The following is an 11740-nucleotide window of genomic DNA, read 5'->3' as shown; positions in this document are numbered from 1 at the left end:
ACATGTTCAAACTGGATTAAAGAAGTATAAATTTTACAAAAGAAAGATAATTAACATCAGTGGTAAGGTTCATAAGAATTGAAAAATTTAAAACAAATTTAGGTTATCTTTTTAAAAGAAAAGACGTGGAATAAATATTTTTCAAATGAAATCATAAAAACGTAAATTTTTGTGTTACGTCAAAACAATCTCAAGTTAAAAATAAAATATACAAAATTTGCAAAATAAAAATTTAATTAGAATAAAGAAAAAATTTTTTCTTCAAAAATCTTGGGGGTTACTTAGGTATATAGTTAAGTAAAAATATGCATGAAAATTCGAGTAAGGTTGGAGAAGGATCAAATTATGTTCAAAGAAGGAAATTTAATGTAAAGTGTTCCAAAAAAGTTAATAAAAAAATAGGTAGTACTTTTAGAAATAAGTATGTTTTAGCTACATAAAGAAATAATTTATTTCTTGTAGGGAAGTGATAGCAAGAATCGTGTTGGTTAGGAATTTCTCTTATGGAAAGAAGAATTTCGTTGTAAGCATAGCTCCAAACCAACAAACAACTCTCACATCAAATTAAATTTTGGTTTTGTCACAAGCACAAACCCCAAATGAAAATTAACCGAAGTATTCAGACTCCGGGTCGTCTCACAAGGAATTGCAATGAAATGGTCAATTATTAGCTATGAAGGAACAAGGGGGGGGGGGTTGATAAAAGGGGCAATAAAATAAATGACAAGAAAAGTAAAGAGAGCAATTAATAAAGAGAGACATTCATGGCAAGGCTTGAGATCATAGGCTTTCTATCCTAGTCACTGATAATAATAATTAACAAGAATTTATCTTATTTCGTCATCCCCAATGTTGGAAGAAGGTATAAGTTATCTTCCATTAGAGAAAGTCAAACAAGACTAGTTAATCTCAAATCAAAAATCCTAATCAACTCACTAATTAAATTAGCAAAAGATTAGAGTCATCGAAAATGATATTAACTAACAACTCTAGATCACCAATCTAAATTGGGTACTAATGACTCAAGATTACCCAATTACTCTTTCCAAGCCAAGAATGCTCAAAATCTACTCTAAAGCCCAACCAAGCATTTTGTCAAACACTTGGTGGGTACAAATGGAAAGCATGGTAAAAATGCAAGAATAATAGATCTACCAACTATCAACTGCAAGGAAAGTAAATCAACAACTCAAATTATCAATAAAAGAACATCAAACATTAAATTTTATTAAATATAAACAAAATCCAACATGAGCATCCATGAACATAAAAGAGAGCATAAAAGGGAAATTAACAAGAAAACTAAGAGAATCAAAGTGTAGAAGCATGAAATTATGAAGGAAACAAGATGAGAACATGAAAATTGACCTAGATCTAAGACAAAAATATCCTAAGAACCCTAATTCTAGAGAGAAGAGGGAGCTTCTCTCTCTAGAAACTAACCTACATGATGCTATACTACAAACAAGTGCTCCCCCCTTGCCCAAGCTTGAATTCTGCATGAAATAGCATCAGAAATGAGTTAGGTTCGGCCCAAAGTGCTTCAGAAATCGCCCCAAGCGATTTCATCTTTAGTGGGCCATGTGCAGCATCGGCACACACATGTACAGTGCGCGTGCGCGCCCCTAAACACGAAACAACTATAACAAATTTTATATCGTTTTGAAGCCCCGGATGTTATATTTTTAACACAACTAGAACTGCCTCATTTGGACCTCTGTAACTCAAGTTATGGTCGATTGAGTGCGAAGAGGTCAGGCTTGACAGCTTTACGGTTCCTTCATTTCTTTATGAGTTCTCCCACTTTGCATGCTTTTCTCCTCACTTCTTCCATCCAATACTTGCCTTATGAACCTGAAATTACTCAACAAACACATCAAGGCATCGAATGGAATTAAAGTGAATTGAATTTAGCTATTTTAAGGCCTAAATAGCATGTTTTCACATTTAAGCACAAATCAAGGGAGAATTGCAAAACCATGCTATTTCATTGAATAAATGTGGGAAAAGGTGATAAAATCTCCTAAATTAAGCACAAGATAAACCACAAAATTGGGGTTTATCAGGAAGTACATGTAAGATCAGAGGCGGTCGTATTTAGATTTCAAAGAATGGTCACAGACAGGATCAAATAAAAACAAAGAATCAAAACAAAACTCTTTTTAAAGAAGATTTTGAAATAAGAACTTCAGAAGAAAAGTACTAGAAATGATATATAGTATCAAATAAGTTCGAAGTTTTTATCGAGGGATTATATCATTCATGTAGAGGAACACAAAGTCAAGGGTTGTAATTTGAGCAAAATACGCATAAGTTGCAGAAAGTAAAGCAGAAATATCAAATCGCATAATTAGCTTGCTATAAATCGTAACTTTTAAGGTTTCAAATCGCTTAAGAATTAAGGATTATGCATTGCCTCAGTACAAATTCAAGATCAGATCGAAGGGTACATGATTTATGAAACAATGTATAAATAATGATAAGGTTGGATAATCAAATCTAGCTCCAAAAAGAATTGAAACAAGGGACAGAAGAGATGAAAAATATATGAATAAACAGTATACCTATCACGTGGCATGGTTAGAGTACATGTTTTGATGCAAACTAATCAAGAAAGAACATCTAATGTTTTCAAAGAATTAAGGATAATTATTATGCAAAAATAAGTTCAAAGCCAAATCAAAGAACACCTAGTTCATAAAGAGGAATATGAGCAATATCAAGGATGAATGTTTCAAATATATCAAGTGAATAGTTAGGATTACAATCGAGCAGAGATATACAGGAACGATAAGAAATAGTTGAAATATAGTCAAATCATATTCCAAAAGAGAAATCTAAAACAAGAAACTTCAATACAAACGATAAAAGAGGAAAACGGTGCACTAAGTTACAAAGACTATACTTCGAAATGGAGTAAACTCTCAAAATTAATCTATAACGTCCCCCCAAACCTCGTGATTTGCACTACCTATCATTTCTATTTCATCTATGATAACTCATTAGTGTTCCTATATACATAAACTATTAGTGTTAAGTTGGTCAAACTTAATACCATGAGGTATGCAATGGTAGATTAGCATCATTAATCAATAGACAGTTATACATATAAAACTCAAACTCTTGTCATTAAGACAAGTCCTATTACATGACAAATATTCAAAGTATGCGGTGCAGCATAGTCAATCCACTCCCAAGGCTCTACAGGAAGGACTGCTCTGATACCATAATGTAACGACCCAACTTCCAGTAGATCATGATCGTACCAAAAGTAAGGCGTTACTATCTTAATTGCTTTATTATCTATTTAATATTGAGCCTTTACACGTTAATCTATCGATAGTTTTACTAAAAGGTTAAAACTTTTCTGTCAAGAACAAATAACACATATTCACATACTTAATATTAATAATACATTATAGTATTACATACAAAACTAATTACAAAACCCACACCTTTGAAAAAAACTTCAACTAACAACAACCCAACTTGCAAACATATTCTTCTATACTCCTGCAGCTTCACAATAAGCCTTCGCACCTGTAGCTGAAAGGGGTGGAAAGAATGGGTGAGAACTAAGAAGTCCTTAGAAGGGTCGAGGTAGATAATTAGGTTCATTTTATTCTTTGTTACACAGTGGTACACGAATCCCCACACTCCGTACAACTGTACCAGCAAGTGCACTGGGTCGTCCAAGTAATATCTGAGCGAGTTAGGGTCGATCCCACAAGGATTGTGGTTTGAAGAAAAATATGGTTATCTTGCAGGTCTTAGTCAGGCAAAATCAAGAAGTTATTGGTTTGAATTTGGTTGAAGGCATAAAAGGAATAAAAAGTGTATAAAATACTTTGTGAATTGAATGGAATCAATAATAGGAAGATGGTTAAGGATTGGAGTTGCCATGTCTTTCTGAATTAACTCTAGTATTACTATCTCCTTTGCTTGTGAATGATTTCTTCTATGGCAGACTGTATGTGATCAATACCGTATGGCCACGGTCATTAATCTCCTCTACTTCAGATCAAACGCCGTATGGCCGCGATCATCCAATCTGAACGAGGGTGAAGCTCTAGCAGTTCATTCCCTTGGCGATCCTACTCAAAATACCACAGACAAGGTCGAATCTTCCAGATCAAAGAATGCTGCTCCTTTGGGTTCTAGCCTCTACCACAGAGACCCTAATCTCCTCGGAAATTGGCTGAACTGGTGTCTCGAGAAGTCTCCAACGAAGTCGTGGATTAGTTGTCTGAGAGATGTATAATCAAGCTGGCGGTTCGCGCTTTCCAGCCACGTATTCACACGAACCCAAGTAGACACAGGTGGTTGTCAGGCACGTGGTCTTAGTATGATGAACAGAGCTGATTGTCACGGATCATCCCATTCACCATGTTGAAGAACGAGTATACATCTTAGAATTAAATCAAACATGGATCGAAGAGAAACAGTAATACTTTTATTAATTCATAGAACTCAGCAGCGCTCCTCCCCTCAACCTAGGAGGTTTAGAAACTCATATCGATAGGAAATACAATGGTAAAAATGAAAATATGCTGAAAGAGGTTGAAGAAGATGTACTAATAACATGAATCTAATCCCTTAAATACTAAACAAAATGACTAATAAGGATAAAATAGTCTTTTTAGTGCTAAAATCCACTTTCGGGGCCCACTTGGTGAGTGTTTGGGCTGAGCTTTTATGAGATCCACATGCTATGAGGCCTCTAGGGCATTGAACGCTGGCTAGGGGGTCCTCTTTAGGCGTTTGGATGCTGGTCTTTGCTCCTTGGGCGCTGGACGCCTAAAAGGGGGTAGGAGGCTGGCGTTGGACGCTAGTTTTGGACCTTCTAATATGAAGCAAAGCATAAACTATTATATATTGATGGAAAGCTTAGGAAGTCAGATTTCTATATCCGTTAAGAACGCTCCATTTGAACTTTTATAGCTCCAAAAAATCTCTTCTGAGTGTAAGGAGGTCAGATCTGGACAGCATCTGCACTGCTTTCTCTGTCTCAGAATTAGACTTTTACTCTATCCCCTCAATTTCAGCCAGAAAATACCTGAAATTGCATAAGAACACACAAACTCATAATAGAATCCAAAAATGCGAATTTAACAGTAAAATCTATGAAAATATAATAAAAATTAAACAAAACATACTAAAAACTATATGAAAATGATGCAAAAAAGCGTATAAAATATCCGCTCATCACAATACCAAACTTAAACTGTTGCTTGTCCCCAAACAACTAAAAACACAGTAGGATAAAAAGAAGAGTAAGATACAGCAAATCTCAAAGTTTCCAATGAAGCTCAGTTTCAATTAGATGAGCGGGACTTAGTGGCTTTTTGCTTCTGAATAGTTTTGGTATCTTGCTGTCCATTGAAACTCAGAAATGTTGGTCTCTTTAGGAACTTAGAATCCAGATGATATTTTTGAATCTCTTAGTTCAGTTCTTTTTTATTCTTGAACATAGCTTTTTAGAGTCTTAGCCGTGACCCTAAGCACTTTGTTTTCCAGTATTACCACCGGATACATAAATGCCACAGACACTTTAACTGGGTGAACCTTTTCAGATTATGATTCAGGTTTGCTAGAATCCCCAGATAGAGGTGTCCAGAGTTCTTAAGCACACTTTTTTTGCTTTGGATCACGACTTTAACTGCTCAGTCTCAAGCTTTTCACTTGACACCTTCACGCCACAAGCACATGGTTAGGGACAGCTTGGTTGAGCCGCTTAGGCCATGATTTTGTTTCTTTAGGCCCTCCTATCCATTGATGCTCAAAGCCTTGGATCCTTTTACCCTTGCCATTTGGTTTAAAGGGTTATTGGCTTTTTCAATCTGCCCTCCTTTTCCTGCATTTTTGGGCAGTAATGAATTTTTCTGCTTTTTATTTATTATTTTTTTCGCCATTTTGTCTTTCTTTTTCGCATGCATATATAATTTTTTTTCTTTTGTAACATGCTTTTTCTTTTTCTTTTTACTACTTTTTCTTGCTTCAAGAATCAATTTTTGGATTTTTTAGATTACCAATAATACTTCACTTTCATCATCATTCTTTCAAGAGCCAACATTCTAAAATTTTAACTTCAAATATGCATTGTTTATTCATACATTCAGAAAATAAAAGCAATGCCACCACATCAAATTAATTGAACTATTCTTATTATAAACTTGAAATTCATGTATCTCTCAATTTTTTCAAATAAAATTTTCTTTTTAAGCAAGGTGAGAGATATATGGAACATTTTATAGCCTTAAGACATAAATGCAAATGATCATGCAACAAGAACAAAAGAACAGATAACACAGAAAACAGAAAAATAAAAGAAAAGGAGGTAAAAGAGAACGAATCCACCTTTAATGGTGGCAGCTAGTACCCCTCCTTGAGGATCCAATGTGATGCTTGATCTCTTTAATGTCACTCTTTTGCCTTTATTATTCTTCTCTTATAGCTCTTTGATCTTCTCTTACTTCATTGAGGGTGGTGGAATGCTCTTGATGCTCAACCATCAATCGCTCCATGTTAGTGCTTAGTTCTCCAAGAGAAGTATGCCATTGATCCCAATAGCTTTGAGGAGGAAAATACATCCCTTGAGGCATCTCAGGGATCTCATGCTGAGGTGGCTGTACAGGCTCTTGTGCATGCTCTCTAGTTTGCTCCATCCTCTTCTTGGTGATGGGCTTGTCCTCCCTAATGGAGATATCTCCTTCTATGATAATTCCAGCTGAATTGCATAGATGACAGATGAGGTGTGGAAATGCCAACCTTGCATTGGTGGAAGGCTTCTCAGCTATCTTGTACAATTCTTGAGGAATCACCTCATGTACTTCCACTTCACTTTCAATCATGATGTAATGGATCATGATGGCTCTGTCAACAGTCACTTTTGACCGATTGCTAGTAGGGATGATAGAGCGTTGGATGAATTCCAACCATCCTCTAGCTATGGGCTTGAGGTCAAGCCTTCTTAGTTGAATGTGCTTGCTTTGGGAATCCCTTTTCCACTGTGCTCCTTCCACACAGATGTCTGAGAGTACTTGATCCAATCTCTGATCAAAGTTGTCTCTTTTAGTGTAAGGATGTGGGTCTCCTTGCATTAAAGGTAAGTTGAACACAAACCTCACACTTTTCGGGCTGAAATCTAAGATTTTCCCTTGAACCATGGTGCTCCAATTCCTTGGATTTGGGTTCACACTAGTGTCATGGTTTTTAGTAACCCATGCATTAGCATAGAACTCTTGCACCATTAAAATTCCAACATCTTGAACGGGATTGTTAGAACTTCCTAACCTCTTCTCCGGATCTCTCTTTGGATTTCCGGATACTCATTCTACTTGAGCTTGAAAGGGACCTCAGGGATCACTTTCTTCTCTGCCACTACTTCAAGAAGTGGTCTTGGTGGGCTTTGGTGATGAATCTCTCCATCTCCCAAGATTCAGAGGTGGTGGCTACTGCCTTTTGTTTCCTCTTTCTAGAGGGTTCTCCAACCTTGGGTGCCATGAATGGAAATGGAAAGAAAAAAAGCTAGGCTTTTCTAACACCAAACTTAAAACTTTACTCGTCCTTGAGCAAAATTAAAGAAAAGAGAAGAATGGAGTAAAAGAAGAAGAAAATAGAAGAAGATAGAGGGAGAGAGACGGCTCAGCCGTGGGGCTTGTAGGTGTATATGAGAGGTGTGTGTATGAAGGGTTATGAATAGGGGTATTTATAGGATGTGGGTAGGGTTAGGTTCGGCCATGGGTGGAGATTTGGGTGGGAATTTTGATTTTTAATTGGGTGGGGGTTGGTGAAAGTTATGATGGATTTGGAGAAGTAATATGGATGTGATTGAGCTAGGGTTTATAGGGAAGTGTGTATGGGAAAGTGTGAAAGTAAGTGGAGTAGGTGAAGATGCTATGGGACCCACTGGTCCTGAGAGGCTAGGGAATTCAGATTCCCTGCCCTCTGCACTAGCGTTTCAATGCCCAGAGTTTGCTCCCTGGCTGGCATTCAACGTCAGCTATATTGCCTATTTGGGGCGTTGAACGCCCAAGGTCTGCTCCTTGACTGGCGTTCAACTTCAACAACACTCCATCCAGAGTGTTTTGTTTTCATTGCTGAATAATTCTGTCTCTGTTCTGACTGCTGCACATGATCATGAGCCTAAGAAAATAACTTTAAAAAAATAAAATTAAGAAATAGAAATAATAAATAATTAATTAAGGTTGTGTTGCCTCCTAACAAGTGTTTCTTTAATGCCATTAGCTTGACGGTTAGCTACTTACAGAGGTGAGTATGGGCTCCGATTTTCGCTCCTTAAAGTGAACTTTCTTCCTGTCTTTTCATGAATGAGATCCACATGCTCTAAAGACAGGATACGACTCACTGTATGTGGTAAGACTGGTTTCTTGGTGAAGACAACTCTCATGCCAGGTGAGAGGCCTTCAGTTGGAACTTTCTTGTCCCTCCAGCCTTTAGGTACTTTCTTTTTAGTACCTTTGTGCTTAGAGCTTGTTAATGGCTGCCCAACACCAAATTTAGAATTGATGTTTGGGGGCTCTGCAAAGCTCTGTATAGAAAGAGAGGGTTGGAACATTAAGTGTTGCACCTCTGTTTCTTTCTTATCAGAGGAAGAATTGGGATTAGACATCTTAAACAAGATATAGTCCTCTCCTAGTTGGAAAACCATTTTTCCCTTTGCCACATTAATTATGGCTTTTGCAGTAGCTAGGAAAGGTCTTCCTAAGATGATAGAATCATCCTCATCCTCTTCTATGTCCAAGACTATGAAGTTTTCAGGGATGTAGTGGTCTTCAACCTTCACCAAGACATCCTCTACTAAGCCATATGGCTTCTTCATTAACTTGTCTGCCATCTCTAGTGAGATATTTACAGCCTGCACCTCAAAGATTCTTAACTTCTCTATTACAGAGAGTGGCCTGAGGTTTATACTTGACCCTAGGTCACACAGAGCCTTCTCAAAGGACATGGTGCCTATGGTACAAGAAATCAGGAAACGTCCAGGATCTGGAAGCTTATGAGGTAGCTTCTGCTGAACCAAAGCATTGAGTTCTTTGGAAAGCAATGGAAGTTCTCCCTCCAAAGGCTTTATACCAAACAACTTGGCATTCAGTTTCATGAGAGCACATAAGTACCGAGCAACTTGCTCTTTCCTAGTGTCTTCATCCTCATCGGAGAATGAGTGTTCATCAGAACTTATGCACTACAGAAGTGCATGCAAAAGAACCTCTATGGTCTCTATATGAGCCTTGGCTTCCTTTAGTTCTTGGATAGGGATTTCTGGAGTGGGTATTGAGCACTTAGAGGGTGCGCTTTTACTGGCATTCAACGCCAGCTTTGTTACCTCTTTGGGCGTTGAACGCCCATGCTGTGCACCCTTACTGGCGTTAAATGCCCAGCAGAGGTATCCTTTTGGGCATTGAACGCCCAGCAGAGGTATCCTGGCTGGCGTTCAACGCCAGCTTCCCTGGCTATGTAGGCGTTGAATGCCCAATGAGGGTTTCCTCACTGGCATTCAACGCCAGAGTTCCTGTCTGTTTGGGCATTGAACGCCCAGCCAGTGCTCCCTGGCTGGTGTTCAACGCCAGCTCTGCTGCCAGGATGGGCGTTGAATGCCCAGTGAGGGGTTCCTCACTGGCGTTCAGTGCCAGGCTCTAGCCATTGTAGGCGTTGAACGCCCAATGAGGGCTTCCTCACTGGCGTTCAATGTCTTCCCAATTTCTCCAGTTTTGGCCTCAGCCTCAGAGGTGATGGCTTTGCACTCTTCTCTTGGGTTTACTTCAGTTCTACTTGGAAGAGTGTCAAGAGGAGTCTTAGGGATCCTCTTGCTTAGTTTACCAAGCTGTACCTCCAAATTTCTAATGGAGGACCTTGTTTCATTCATGAAACTATGAGTGGTCTTAGAGAGGCTGGAAACCAGAGTGACTAAGTCAGAGAGGCTCTGCTTAGGGGTTTCCTTATGTTCTTGAGAAGATGGAAATGGTGGTCTGTTGTTGAACCTATTCTGGTTCCTTCCACCTTGATTATTATTGAATCCTTGATGAGGCTTCTGTTGATCCTTCCATGAAAGGTTAGGATGGTTCCTTCATGAAGGGATGTAGGTGTTTTCATAGAGTTCTCCCATGTAATTCACCTCCTCCATGGTAGGTTGATCAGGATCATAAGCATCCACATCAGGAGATACTTCTTGGGTGCTGCTAGCTGCAACTTGCATTCCAGTCAAATATTGAGAGATCATATTGACCTTTTGGGTTAAGATCTTTTTTTTGAGCCAATATGGCATTCAGAGTATCAACTTTAAGAACTCCTTTCTTCTGAGAGATACCATGATTTACAGGATTTCTTTTAGAAGTGTACATGAATTGGTTGTTTGCAACCATCTCAATGAGTTCTCTTACTTCTGCAGGCGTTTCCTTCAAGTGGAGTGATCCACCTGTAGAGTTGTCCATGAGATTTTAGACATCTCAGACAGACCATCATAGAACACGCCTATGATAGACCATTCTGAGAGCATATCAGGAGGACATCTCCTGATCTGTTGCTTGTATCTTTCCCAAGCTTCATAGAGGGATTCACCTTCTCTTTGTTTGAAGGTTTGAACTTCCACTCTAATTTTGCTCATCCTTTGATGGGGGAAAGAATTTAGCTAGGAAAGCATTAACCAGCTTTTTCCAAGAGTCTAAGCTCTCCTTTGGTTGGGAATCCAACCATATCTTAGCTCTGTCTCTTACAGCAAAGGGAAAGAGCATAAGCTTATAGACTTCAAGATTTACTCCATTGGCCTAAATAGTATCACTGATTTTCAAGAATTCAGCTAAGAACTGATGTGGATCTTCCTGTGAAAGTCCATGGAACTTGCAATTCTGTTGCAGAAGAGAGACCAACTGAGGCTTAAGCTCAAAATTGTTAGTTCCAATGGCAGGTACAGAGATGCTTCTACCACAAAAGTCAGAGGTAGGCATGGTGAAGTGATAAACCACTATTTTATGATTTATCTTGTGCTAATTTGAGTATTTTTTATCAAGTCTTTGCTCACTTATTCATATGATTTGCATGGTTTTACAAATCCTTCCTTATTCTGTGATATAGTTGAAAACATGTTTCCTAGACCTTTAAACTGTTAACTTCGAACACCCTTTATTACCATTCGATGCCGTGATCTGTATGTTGAGTGCTTTCAGGCTTTATAGGGTAGGAATGGCTTAGAGAATGGAAAGGAAACATGCAAAAGTGGAAGGAACGCGAAAAATAAAGTTTTGAAGAGCTGGCATCGATGCGCACGCATAAACGATGCGTACGCGTGCCTAGCGTAGAAGACGAGTGACGCGTAGGCGTGACTGACGCGTACGCCTGAAAAGGAATTTCGCCAAATGACGCGCAGGCATGACCTACGCGTACGCGTGACATGCGCCACGTGCAGAAAGTTGCAAAAAGCGCTGGGGCAATTTTTGGGCTCTTTTTTGGCCCAATTCCAAGCCCAAGAAGACAGAATAGAGGCTGGAGAATGGGGGAATCATCAATAATCCATTCGTTATTCACACTTTTAGGTTTTGGATATAGTTTTCTAGAGAGAGAGGCTCTCTCCTCTCTCTAGGTTTTAGGATTTAGGATTTCTTCCTTCAATTTCTTCTCAATTCCAGGTTCAATGTTCCTTTAATTAGTTTTTCTTCTACTTTTATTTGTCTTGGTATTCTAGTTCATCTATTTCCCTTATTGATTACTTTATGTTGCAATTTGG

General features: G+C 38.5%; 1 non-coding gene across 1 annotated transcript; it reads left to right on the top strand.

The window, feature by feature from the left end:
• Positions 1-10511: 10511 nt before the first annotated feature.
• LOC112731162 (small nucleolar RNA R71) lies at positions 10512-10618 on the top strand. Its single transcript, XR_003166952.1, has one exon. It is a non-coding gene; the product is annotated as a small nucleolar RNA R71 (small nucleolar RNA).
• Positions 10619-11740: the final 1122 nt, after the last annotated feature.

This window comes from Arachis hypogaea, chromosome 12 (genome assembly GCF_003086295.3).
Source record: "Arachis hypogaea cultivar Tifrunner chromosome 12, arahy.Tifrunner.gnm2.J5K5, whole genome shotgun sequence".
Taxonomy (NCBI): domain Eukaryota; kingdom Viridiplantae; phylum Streptophyta; class Magnoliopsida; order Fabales; family Fabaceae; genus Arachis; species Arachis hypogaea.
This window is presented reverse-complemented; position numbering and strand designations above follow the sequence as displayed.